Genomic DNA, 14,327 nt, shown 5'->3' with positions numbered 1-14,327 from the left:
TAGGCCCATCGCGCACTAACGCCACGGCCCAGCAAAGCTCCCGCCGGTGGAGCTGCGGGGCCTGGCAAGTTTATTCATGGGCTTCTGTCTATTGAACGTAAAGACAGAAGAAGAGCCGTGAGGGATCAGGCCAGAAGCCCACCTGTTGCTGCTGCGATTCTGGCTGATGGCTGAGTCCAGGCTGGTCTTCCCTGGAGATGGTATTCTTCCTGGGAAAGAGGGAGGTCTCCCAATCTCCCAGTGGCCCTTGGTGGTCAGTGACTAGGCTTACCAGGTCCCTCCTGTCCTTCAGCGGAAGGTTTTTAGGGTGGAGGGGAGGTAGGATTGCGCACACACGGCCGTGCCGACGCAATTACATCACTTCCAGTTTACAACCGGAAGTGCTGCATCAAGAGTTTGAGTGGAAAAGGCCTCTTGAGATGCAACACTTGTAAAACGTATCACAAAGGGCCATTTACCACTCAAACTCCCAGTTTGAAAACCGGAAGTGATGTACCGCTCCGGGCAGGCGCGCATGCACACATTGCCTGCCAACCCTCAGCTGGTTGGCGGGGAGCCAGGTGGATTGGCGGGGCTTTGCCCGCCACCACCTGGCACTTGGCAACACTATCGGTGATGGAGTACCAAGCATGTTTGCAGTCCCCTTGTCTATATGTGTGTGTGTGTGTGCTTGTGTGTGTGTGTAAAGTGCCGTCAAGTCGCAGCGGACTTATGGAGACCCCTTTTGGGGTTTTCATGGCAAGAGACTAACAGGTGGTTTGCCATTCACTACTCAACCATCCACAAGACTGGGTCCAGGCTTTTGACTGAATCCATCAATGCCCTCCCAACCAACATAACCTCCATCTTGTCTGGTTTCAGTTTTAGCTATTTCATTCTACAGGTGCACTACTATGATTGGTGCTGATTTTTCTATTTTTAAGAACACCCAGCTGGAGGAAATGGGTTGGAGCCAGTGATTCTCAGATGCAAGGTCTATGGGGAGGAGAATGAGGGAGTGGTCCCTCATTCTCCTCCCCATCAGCAGTCCTTTCTGACCCCAGGAAAGTTTATTCCTGAAGTCACAGGGCCTACATAACTTCAGATTGGGAGGCTGCAGTGGGGAAGGGGGGAAAGGCTAAATCACTCCTTCTTCTTCTGTCAATGGAATATGGTGTGGGAGAACATGGGAATGTCTGTGATCATCAGCACCTTCCGCTGATAGATCTCTGGATCCAACGCATTGAAGCAGGCTACATCTCCCAAAGTATCTTTAACTGGTTCATGTTTTCATCATGGTAAAAAAAAAAAATTAGCAACAAATCCAAGTGAAGATTTCCCCCCCCCCAAATTTTGAGCAGCTGAGATATTCCACCCTATAAGGCTACAATATTCAAAAGAAAAACGTGAAATTCATATAATTTGTCAACATGTTTATATGCCAAGCTATGGATGTGCTCTAAAATAGAAATACCATTATTTCTCTGTTGTACCATCTTTATTATGGATCTGACCCCTTGGGAGATACCTATTATCCTGTATTAGGTGCTGTGAAACACAGGCAGGATGGTGCTGCTGCAGTCGTCTTGTTTGTGGCTTCCTAGAGGCACCTGGTTGGCCACTATGTGAACAGACTGCTGGACCTAATGGGCCTTGGTCTTATCCAGCAGGGCCTTTCTGATGTTCTTATGGAGTCAGCTACAAAATCCACTTCTGGCCGCTGTCTTGAAACAATATTCTCAGAGGCTACTCTGTTTTCCAGAAAGTGTCCTGAACTGCATTTTGTTAGCCAGATGGACTCCTCTTGAGTGATCAGGTTCTGTAACAAAGTTAGGGCCACTGAGGAATGCCTGCCATTAGTCTATGGAATTAGGAATGGTACTGAAACTGAAAGTGAACAGATGTAGGCTATACCGACAACATAATAGCCAATGTCTAGCACTTAAAGTGCTAAAAATATGACTAGGTTTTCAATTTATGTTTGTTTAAATGTATTTAAACTTTGGCCAGTACTTTATGTGACAGAAATTGGCAAGGAGAGAGGAAGGGAGTGAGGTGTAAATGTGATTTTACATATTTCAGATGACTGATGTTCACACTGGCAGCCCTGGGAAATCTATACCTCTAAGCTCTTATTTTTGGAAAGCTTTGGTTTAAAAGGCTGCAGGTCCCAGGATATGTAGATGAGACATTAAGAAAGACTATAATACCCTGTTATTACCTCCCCACATGGGACTAACCAGCACAATAGCCTGGGAATACCATTCACTCACCAATTTGGTTGGCTATTGAATTCATCCTCTTGTTCCAGGTCTTCTCTTTGAAAAGCCATCACGGCAAAACCTTGTGGGCATTCAAGGAGAAGGAAATCTGGATACAGAAGTGCTAATTGTGATGGAAGATTCTGAATCCAGTGAATTGACAGACAAATCACAATGAAGTTAGGGCCCAAAATCAGGATCCCCCCACTCCCTTTTTCTAAAAATGTTAAAAAGAGATGATATTAAAGGAAATTGTTATGAGGCAAAAACATACTAGGCTGAACGCAACAAATAACAGAAATTAAAATGTGTTGTTAACATTTTGCTTAAGTTAAGTGGCCTTCTTTTGCTGTTAAATTTTGCTCATGTTTTGAATAGCACCATGAATGATACCTAGAATGATACTCTAATGAGCCTGACTACAAGCTATGCTTTCCCTGGGTTCTCCCTGGGTTTGCATGATTGGACATATGGCTGAAGTTCCGTGGTGGGAACTCAATTCCCAGACGCATATGGGTACAATTCAGATCAGGACCATGTAGGTTTGCCAACCTCCAGGTGACAGCTGGAGATCTCCCACTATTACAACTGATCTCCTGGAGACAGAGATCCGTTCACCTGGAGAAAATGGTTACTTTGGAAGATGGAATCTATGGCACCCCACTGAAGTCCCTCCCCTCCCCAAACCCTGCTCTCCTCAGGCTTCACCCCCCAAACCCTGCCCTCCTCAGGATCCATCCCCCCCCCCCAAATCTCCAGGTATTTCACTTTGGTCTATTTTAGAGATTAAGTATGTATTATTATAATGTCTTGAGCCTTTCTGTATGGTTAATATCTGTATTATTTGACCATGGAAGAAGGCCAATGGGCCGAAACACGTTTGGCCAGGGTCAATAATGGTGCTTTGTATTCATGCACATTTGTGAGTCTGTCATTTGTAGTAAGTAAGCAAGCAAGTAAGTAAGTAAGTAAGTAAATATTCCTATATTTGTGTAGATTTATATGCTTTTAACTAGTACATATGCAGCCCACCCTTTTATATTGTCTTAACATTTCTGATTCTTAATTCACTTCATTTTGGGTTATTTCCCTTTTCTTCTTTTGACATGATGCTGCTGTGCCTAGTGCTGTCTCCTCTGCTGCCATTCCAGTACTTGGGGGCCCCTGCTGAGCCCCTGCCACCTGTAGGTCACTTTCCCCTTGGGTGCGGCTCCTGAGGCTAGGGGAGGGCCAGCAGTGAGTGTGGGGATGGGCCTCCCCAGACACTTGCTGAATGTTCATTCTGTGCTTCACATTGGAAGTATATATGGTCTACTTCAAAGGGGAGAAAGACTAGGGTTGCCAGCCTTCAGGTGGTAGCTGGAGATCTCCCGCTATTACAACCAATCTGATCAGTTCACTTGCAGAAAATGGCCACTTTGGCAAACTCTATGGCATTGAAGTCCCTCCCCTCTCCAAACCCTGCCCTTCTCAGGCTCCACCCTCAAATTCTCCAGGTATTTCCCAACCCAGAGCTGGCAACCCCAAGTAAGACCATTAGGACCAGAGTCTAAAATTACCTAACTGCAGCACTGATATGTAGAATTGCTCCTATGAATGCTTCATCATACACATAAGTAGACTGTTACATACTAATTCAGATTCACGTCACTTTTCAAAGAAGTGTCAAGTCATGTTGAGTTGCCATGTGGCCAGGAATTGAAAAACTCAAAAGGCCAGTTCAACAAACACAATCTTATGCTGTGTTCAATGTGTTCTTTTTTATTGTGTAGCTCATATTGGCAGAGCCCTGACACCGATGGAGTTGCATCAACAACAGCAGCGATGTAAAATAAGAACCCCACAAACGTGAAACAACGTTAGAAGCGGCAATGCAAATGCAAATATACAGCAAAAGCAAACATGCTTTAGAGCCATATTTAGCCAGTGACACAACCATAAAAGCTGGTTGCTGAATAGAAACAGCCACACAATATTGTACTACTGTTGTTGGGCCATGAAATTCCATACAGCTTATTTTCTACTGTGACCCTGCCATCCTAAGCAGAGTCACACCCTCCTAAGCACATTGAATTCATCTAATGACAACGAGAGCCCCTAATGGTAGCAACCATGGCATTCATGGGAGTAGAGAAAATACTGTTACAGCAATACCAACGCGTGAGCTGAAACCAAACTCTTTGTTTCATAGCATCAAAGGAAGAGCTTGAAGCCAGATGTTCAAAAAAGAGAAGCTTGCTACTTCAGTATGCACATGGATGTGCCCCATGAGAAAATGTCCCCCTATTGCTTTTGTTGAAAATGTCATGCAAAGCCATAGTTTAATGGAACTATGCTTAATGCGACAGTCTGAATGCAAGCCACTCCTTGTGTGTCAAAGCAAAATCTGAAATGGTTAGTCTTAACTATAGCTTTGTATGATGTATGAAAGCGGACATCCTGGATTGTTCTGTGGCTATGTTGCTGAGGGAAGTGGTGAAAAGAATGAAGGCAATTTGTCAAAGCAAACAAGGATTTGAACGATCATCAGCAATCTGAATCCTGGTTTCAAAGCCCATGTATGGAGATTTTGATATGGAAGATGTGCCAGTATAATAATAATTAAGAGCTGTCAAGCCGCATCTAACTTATATTGACCTCTCATGGGGTTTTCAAGGCAAGAGATGAGCAGAGATGGTTTGCCATAGCCTTCCTCTGCATAATAACCCTGGTTTTCCAGGATGGTCTCACTCTCCCATCTAGGTACTAACTATGGCCAATCCTACTTAATAGCCATGTTCTGACAAGCTCAGGGTAGTCTGGGCTATTCAGGGTGCTAGCACTAACTTATTAGTGGTCCTGAGAATTGCACTATGTGTACATAATGGACTGGATCCCATGATCCAGAGGCAGAAGACACTGATGGTCATGGATCTTTCCTGCTCTTCTCTACCCCAATGATCCCTTTTGTCCTTGTGAAAGCTGACTGTTCAAAAGAAAAGAAAAACCTAAAATACCACATCTGTAGCTCCATGTCACCCAGTGGGGGAAATGCAACAAAGAAAAAGGTGTAAAATTGATACTTGAATTTGCCATATATTAGTGAGTCAAATACCATGTGTAACTTAACTTGCTGCTCTAAGCATTGTCAGGATTTGTACTACAATATATGAAAAATAAAAAGGAGGGGAAATTGTTATTTTCAAGAGAGATCTTTAATTCTGCTGAACTAATCGGAGACACATTGTGGATTGCAAGCCTCTTTTGAACTCTGTCTCATTTACAGCTTTTTTTTTTAACCAGAGATTATCCCCCTTTATTTATTAATTATTTAAACCTTTCTATCCTGCCTTTCCACCCAAGTCAGGATCCCCATGGAGGTGAACATTTAAACATTTCAAACATTAAAAACAGCGTTTAAAATTCAAATATGCATAAAATATTTAAAACAATTGAAGAAAACATATAAACACAAATGCATATTTCCCTTCCTCTGAAATGTGAACTGGGAAAAAAATAACTGGTAATATAAGCTGTAAAGGACAGGAATGAGTCTGCTGAAAAAACGCATTAACAAAATTAGTAAAGGATCAAGATTTCACAACCCCCGACTCCCCATATTTGGAGTGACAGCGAGGAAACAGAAAACAGCAAGTCCAAATACGTGGCCATTTTGCAATGTGAAATTAAAACTCACTACCCCCCCTTTTTTTTTAACAATGCATGGATCTTTCCAGATTTTGTTTCGGCTCCTTTGATTCGGTGTCAGACATAAGCTCAGAAGTATTGTCTTCTGTTGGCTTCAAAGGAGCAAACGGAAAAAGCCTTGATAAATAGGAAACATTTTATTCTGCTGGACGTGACAGCTTGTGATCTGAACTGTACTGTAACATGAAAGCCTTAGTTGCAAAATAATGAAAAAAAACTACAATTGAGTCCTCCAAAAGACCCCCAAATTAAAGTAAGAGCTTTTAAAAACTAAGAATTTTACCAAAAAATATTTTACTCAAATAGTATGGAGCATCTCAAAAACAAGAGTTTGGTTTCACTTGACAGGGAATTAATGTCACTTTTGCTTTACCATTGCTTCCTGTTGGAGTAAGAAGCCTTTTCTTCCCTATGGCAGATCCTGGAGCTGAATGGCTGGTAATGTCAAAGAGCTATTAATATGCTAAGCCTTTTCAGGGCATGAGATACCTCCAACCTGTTCTCCAGAGTTGTCTGTAATTCATAATTTGTCTTTCAACAATCTGAATTTCTAAGCTTGGTAGGATTTAAAATTAAAATTTATTTTTTTAAGTATTGATTTCTATTAGGTAGTAAGAATTTATTGTACTGAAATCAGATGAAGCAAATGGTGGTTTTACATCATTTCAGGTTTGTTGCTTTGTTTTTAATACATGCAGGTAGAAACCCTCATACTGTTCAGCAAATATCTTACCACACTAGTTTCAATTGCCTCAATTCTGAGCTATTTGGACCTCATCTGGAGAACTGTGTCCAGTTACAAGTGCCATACAGTTAAAACAATGTAGAAAAAAATGAAAGAAACTTAGAGGTCGTCAAAGAAGATTGTTGGGAAGTCTGGAAAACAAGTCCTGAGGAAGGATTGAAGGAATCAGATACGTTTAGTCTGGAGAAGGGAACACTGACAGATCATGTAGTTTAGCCCTGAATGTGGATGGGGTAGACTTATTCTTTTGCTACTCCAGAGAGTAAAACTAGTCCTAATAGACGTAGGTTACAGGAATGCACCTTATTTCATCTCCTATTTCACCCTGTTTCATCTCCTCTCCCCTAGATCTACTCTCTTCTGAGATAAGAGCCAATGCTAGTCTGTCCTCCTCAGGCTCTGCCCTCATGTCTCTTAAAGGCGCTAGCTAGGCCTGGGGTATGCCCAGTAGCCTCCCTCTACCCAGAAACCCTTGGGGGACATGGGTGAGCCTGGGGGACCAATGTGAGCAATCTCTCCCTTGCCATTCCTCTTCTCCACCCCAGAGTGGAATCTTCAGACAGCTGATTAGCAGATGCCTGGTTGTCAAAGGACCTGTTGCCAGTGACTGACTCTTAAAGGGCCAGCCACTATGGACTCTACCTTCAAAAATACCCCCCAAGGAGCTTCGGAAAAAATCCCCATACACTATAATGGGCCCGAATTTTTTGGTAAACCCGAAAATAAGCCGACTACTGAAATTTACCAGTATGGCTATTCGGGTTTACCTAAAAAAACCCAGGCTCAATAAACCCGAAATTTACCGAATATTTTTTTTTGCACAACCCTAGTGTAGACCTTTACATGGTGCATCCATGTCCCCTCTGCACTTGTTGGATGTTGAGCTTGATAGCATGGGGTGTTAAGAAGGAGGGACGGAGGGTGTTGCCCATGCTCCCCCCCCCCAACATGGGTCATGGGACTATTGATTTGCTGTCATGACATAATAGTACTAATTGGCTGAAACTGGGGGTGATGGTGGAGGTAGACCTCCTCAGGAATCAGTGATCAGAAAGGGAGGAAATTTGTTATCATAGCATAGAACAACCAATTGTAACCCTTAGAGCAGGGGTGTGAAACTCAATTGTTACAAGGGCCAAATATGACTAGGGTTGCCAAGTCCCTCTTTGCCACCAGCAGGTGGTTTTTGGGGCGAACCTGAGAAGGACATGGTTTAGGAAGGGGAGGGACTTCAATGCCATAGAGTCCAATTGCCAAAGTGGCCATTTTCTCCAGGTGAACTGCTTTCTATCGAAATGGAGATCAGTTGTAATAGGAGGAGATCTCCAGCTAGTGCCCGGAAGTTGGCAACCCTAGATATGACAGAAATGTCATATAAGTCCTGTATTTTTTTTGCAGAATGTCAGGAGGAACACAGATTTCTTACAGAAAGAAAACTCACTGTGGATTTCTTACCTGTGCTGTCAGCTTATTCCTGGCTTTCCAGTTGGAATGGTAAACTAAAAAGCCAAGTGCTGGTTCAGCCATTATCCTTGAGCCTTTCTCCATGGGTGCTTTCACACAAGCCAAATAATGCTCTTCCAATCCACTTTCAATGCATTTTGCAGCTGGATTTTACTGTGTGAAACGGCAATATCCACTTCCAAACAGTTGTTAAAGTGCATTGAAAGTGGATTGAAAATGCATTATTCAGCAGGTTTGAAAGCATCCCATGTTTCAAGCATGCATTTGGTGTTTTTGTGTTTAAAGTGCTACAGGTAAATTATTTGTTTATCATGGCTTTAATTTTTGAACGGATCTTTTTAAAAGAATAAAAGCGCTGCGCAAACAACGGAGGAGGGTGTTTTCTGATGGCATTATGGGTGCCACTGGGTTCTGTTGCAAATTTGCCGAAATGTTACTCCCCCACCCCTCTCCCTGAACTTGACCTACAAAAGGAAAGTGACACTTGGACTGAGTACAGCAAATGTGCTTCTGAACGAGTACTGCGGTTCCAAAAATGTTACACCTGTCTTTACCCTTAGTGAAAACAGGAAGTAAGCCGGAGTTCAGACCTCACATTCAAGCTCTGCCATCTCAGGTACCAAAACTGAGAAAGATCTTTTGCTGTACAGCGGTGTTCGAGACCTGTTGACAGAGCATGAGAAAAAGAGGGGGAGGGGGAGCGACCGTCTGTTGTAAATATCAGACACATTCTAAAGATGGATCAACTAAAGAGGGGCTGTTTTCACTTTGAGCGGTGCGATCCAGCAGACAAGGCACCCGTCAAAGTTACAATGTCAGGGCTTTGCGGAACCAGTCTCAAAAGTTCCTGCTTCTCCCCACTACTAGACTTCAAAAAAAGAACAACAAAGAGAGATTTTCTTCCCAGCAAAGAATGATTAGCATTTAACATTATTATCTACCAAGATGTGTCTGATTTGTGCTGCTCCGAGCACTGGGGCCATTATGAGCAAGTTCCCCGTTTATTGTTCAGAAGGCTGATTCAGGCACGCCCAAGATCCCCCCCAAAGGAAAAAACATAGAACATATGGCTATAAAAAAAATCAAAGACAAAGATCTGTTTTACCTCCTTCTCCTCATGGAAAACATAACCAAATCTACCGCCACAGAAGAAGTTATAATGGAGGGGAGGGGGGAGAATGGAGGGGGCAGTTGCACAGACAATGCAATAAAAGAAAAGAAAATCCCTGCTGACGTCAAACAATGCGAGCAGTTTCTTAGCTGCAGCAGCAACTAAACAAGCCAGGAGAGAAGTTTTATTTTAAACCCGAGGAGCCAGCTGTATACATCTCTTGCCGGGTTGAGGAGAAAGACTTATTTCTGTCTACTGTGTCAATGAAAAAAGTTGGTCAAATAACTGCCATCAGTTTCCCCATGTTTCCCTGGGCAGGTATACATAAAAACACAAACATACCGTTAAAAAAAATTTAACATTTAAAATCATGGCAGCAACCATAAAAGCACTATAAAATATAGCAGCAAGTCTTCTCAGGAAATAGTAGCAATGCAAATTGGGGGGGGGAGGAAGAGAGTTAGTTAAGAGGTCACTGGAAAGCTTATAGAAGTGCTTCATGGTATGGGGGCCACAACCAATAAGGTCTTGCCCCCATTCATGAGTCAACTTCTTAATAAGCTTTGTATGGAAGTTTGGTATACAAGGGTAAAACAGGATGCCCGGAGAGGCAAATTTTCTAAATAAATACATTTTCCTTTTTAAGTTAACTATATGTTATTAGAACAAGGGCTTCCACCCAAAAAACGGAGGTTGAAGTCCCTTCTGCCTGCAACGTGCAGTTCAATTTACTTGGTGTCCTCAGGTCATGATGCTTAGCATCTCCCCACTCACATCACAGACAACTTCTGGGAAATATTCAGAGTCATGATTAAGGGTGGCAGCGGTCTTCCACCCTTGTAGACCCAGGACCCACTTTTAAACCCTAGGAAAAAGCAATGGGATCCATTGAGCTATATGCACATGACAGAAGTCGAGTAACATCACAGTTACCACCTCTATATCACATGACAGGAAAAGGAGGAACCAGAATTATGACTTCACTGGTGTCAAACCCAGGATCATGGGCAGCAGACCAAGAAACCTAGAGATAAGAAACACAAGCCAAGTACCAGGTGCCAGGTGGATAAAAATAAATGATTAATTTTTAATCAAATATTTAAAAATGTAAATCAAAGTTTTTAAAATTTAAATCAGAGGGTTTTTTAAATAAAATGCTTTTTGAGGAAAGGTCTATCTAAAGATAGTTTTCTATTTAAGATACATCATAAAGGTTATTCATCATGAAATAAGGATTAATTTTTAATTATGTAGCATGAGGCTATATATTCATGCAATATTTAATTTTTTTGGTAAATGAATTCAATTAATCCATTCACAATGTCATGCTCTTCCAGACATTTCTGTAAAATTGTTTTGGGCAGTTTTTCTATCTAGACGATATTATCACAGATGTTTGGTTTTGCAGTTCTCAAAACTGTGAATTTTTGTGTGCAGAGATAACATGCCTTTTCTTCACAGTAAAAATGTTATAAACATACAGTTGAGGAAAAGACCTTAATCTCATTGTTCCTTTGCAAATCTATGTACACAGAATAATCCCTTACCTCTTAAGTGCTAAATTTCAAGAATTTCAATGAATACAAGATTGTTTGGAGTGGAATAGATCTGTTCAAGGCGCTCAGTGTGAGGAGGGAGGGGCAAGCAGTTAACAAACATGGATGTCTAAGCAAATACAAGAATGCTCATGCTATAACGTTATTGTTTTAGTTACTGTAAATAAAACTATTTAAATTGTTATTATTAAGGGGATTATTTTTCTGCTTTCAATAAAGTACACCAGAAAAGTTGTCCAAATATGCATGATTAACCTATTAAACTGGAGACAGATAATTATGAAATTACTGTGAGGTGAACTATCTATTTATTTCCAATAGTATAATCAAAACAGTATATCATTTTTGATATAACTGTAAAACTAATCAGAAAATTTATTATTCTAAAAAATTTCCTGGTTGTAAATATTAGGATTATACCAGCAAGAATGAGTCTTTATGTAGAAACCATGATTTAAATCTAGTCTTACTGACTAGTGATTTAAATCAAATCTACCCTGACCAGGTGGTATACCATAGTGAGGAATCTCTCCCTGCCACACATACACTGACTGACCTTGGTGCCTCTTTCAGCATCTATACAGAAGAAGGAGGGATGGCATGAAACTTCAAAAAGCAGCCAAAAAAAAAAAATGGCTTGTGACTCCACAAGCCACCCCAGAGTTGAAGACCTCTGCTTTAGGGTATGGGATAAGTTGTATTTCATGTTACAGATGGAAGGGATGGGGAAAACTCAGCAACGGGGTGCAGTTTCTGGTGGCAGCTCCATGTTTCTGATAATGTATGGCTCTACTTTTAGAAGGGTGTAAATCTCAAAGCAGAAAGTGGGATCCAATCAGTTTTTCCACTGGTGAAAAAGGGAAATGTCTCCTTTGACCACCAAAATTGTTGTGCCAGAGATCAAAGCATCTGCGTGGACAAAAGCCAGATAGAATAGGGGCTTAGTGGGGGTGGGGGACTTGACTGAGGGAAAAAAGCATGCTGGATCCAACCCATCAAATTAAAAAAAAAAAAAAAAACACCTTTGGTGCAAAAGTAGAAGTGGTCACACATTGTTGGAAAAATAAGTCAACATTAATTGAACCATTTGAAACCTAGGGTTGCCAACTGCCAGGTAGTAGCAGATCTCCTGCTAATTCATCTGATCTCCAGCCGATAGAGATCAGATCACCTGGAGAAAAATGGCCACTTTGTCACTGAAATCTCTCCCCTCCCCAAACCCCACCCTCCTCAGGCTCCGCCCCAAAAATCTCCCGCCGGTGGCGAAGAGGGACCTGGCAACCCTATTGAAACCTCCATCAAAAACATTTGACATTTTCTGTGAGAGCTAGCATGCTGTAGTGGTTAAGAGCATTGGACTCTAATCTGGAGAACCGGGTTTGATTCCCCGCTCCTCCACATGAGCAGGAGACTCAAATCTGGTCTGAGACTCCTTAAAGGTAAAGAAAATCGGGATGTAAAAACCAACTCTTCTTTTTTCTTTCCCGTTATCAGGAGCAACAAATTCCCATGATTCTCCATTGTTTGTTATCTTGCAGTACTGCTTTCACTATTGCTCTTTCTGATAAACACACACATACTCTCTCATCCACACCATTGCTTCCATAAGCCAAATATGGCACTAGCATGTATTGTGTTGGATCTGGAGATCCTGCAGGTAGGTCCGAGGGGTGAACATTATGATCCTTAGTGAGAAGTTGTGAAAAATTGCAAAAAGGTCTAAACTCACCTCCTAAAAATTAACAGTGTTTTCAGAACCAGCTTCTAATGAACAGTGTCAGAGGCTCTTTCAATATATCCTTAATAAACAGAACTGATTTGGGAGAGGCTGGTATACTACTACTATTAGTTATTTTCAAGAATGCCCATATAATTAAATAGGATATGAGCAATCATAAAAAGCCACAATGGCACATAGAAGATATTCATGACCTCCTATCTCTAACAGATTCCAGTGTGATCACCTGCAGAAGAAGAAAATATCTGTTATTTGCGTGTATGAGCCCCATCTGGAACAGAATCTCACCAAGCGGACACTGCAGAAGTTATGGGAAATGGGTGCAATTAAAAAAATAAAATCTACCTTGATTTGTTCTCAAAGAAATTGTTCAATTGAGACGTGTACTTGCCTTTGTTGGTATGTTTCCATGATATATTTCAATGCACATATCTGCCAAGTAGAACCTATTAAACTATGCTTTTTGTTTTTTTGCATTTATTAAACTACAATATTTTTTTTCCTTCGCAAGGAAAAGGCAGGACTGGTTTCCTTGGAGGTCTCTGCCATCTGTTTGGTTGAATGTAAAATGGGCAATGGAGCAGAAGGAGCCTGTTTTTAATTTTTCCTTTTTCTCCATGAACTATGATGTTTTATTGAAGGCTCATACAAAAAAAGGGAGGGGGAGTGGAGAATTAAAACCAGACAGCGCTGACTGTGTTGTAAATGTCACATGCAGCCCAGCAGACCTTAACAAATACGCTTCCCCCACCCTCCTTCATCACTTGTCAGTCAATCACTTGGGGATTGCACCAAACCACAAATAAAATGTGTTTATCCTCATTGATTGTTAAAGACACATGTTGGTGTCAAAATAATAACAAAATCTATTACTTTAAGAGCATGGTTTAGCAGGACTTCCAAGTGGCAGAGGATGGGGAAATTCCCTTCAATTCCTTTTCAAATCCTAATTTGGACAACACAGGAAGAGAGAAGGATGGCTGGTATATCATCAGCGGGAGAGATAATTCTGCGTTTGGAAAGAAACGGAAGTCTACCATTGTAAAAAGGAATCATACACCAAGAAGGAATGAGGGTTTTTTAAAACAAAAATAATTTCATTTTAAAACCAGGAGTAATTATGCAAGCAATTAATCATATTTAATGCATAAAGCTGAACACAATGGGATTTACTTCAAAATAATATGCACATGGTTCTTGTAGGTTATCCGGGCTGTGTGACCGTGGTCTTGGCATTTTCTTTCCTGACGTTTCGCCAGCAGCTGTGGCAGGCATCTTCAGAGGAGGTGTAACTCCTCTGAAGATGCCTGCCACAGCTGCTGGCGAAACGTCAGGAAAGAAAATGCCAAGACCACGGTCACACAGCCCGGATAAACTACAAGAACCAATGAACTCTGACCGTGAAAGCCTTCGACAATAATACGCCCATGTCTTGGGATAATGGACTGTCTGGTCCTTGTAATAATGTCTGTTCTCTCTCCTCCCCCGCCCCCAATCCATTTTTCTCCATTTTAATTTTGGGCATATATATCTGCCCACTGAATAGAAGATGTCATGCATCTAACAAAGTGGACTCAGACTCACGAAAGCCACAAGACTCATACAGTGCAATCCTAAGAACGCTCACTTGTGTGTATGCCCCATCAAATAAACCTGAGTAGGATTCTCAGTAGACCTGCTGTTAGTAGATCAGGAATAGGAATATTATGTAAGAGAAAATACAGTATTTACTCCAGTGCATGACCAGGTTTTGTTTTCCAGATATGCTATTGAAAAAAGAGGGGGT

This window comes from Euleptes europaea, chromosome 4 (assembly GCF_029931775.1).
Source record: "Euleptes europaea isolate rEulEur1 chromosome 4, rEulEur1.hap1, whole genome shotgun sequence".
NCBI lineage: Eukaryota > Metazoa > Chordata > Lepidosauria > Squamata > Sphaerodactylidae > Euleptes > Euleptes europaea.
The sequence above is the reverse complement of the archived record's forward strand: the minus strand, read 5'-3'. Positions refer to the sequence as shown.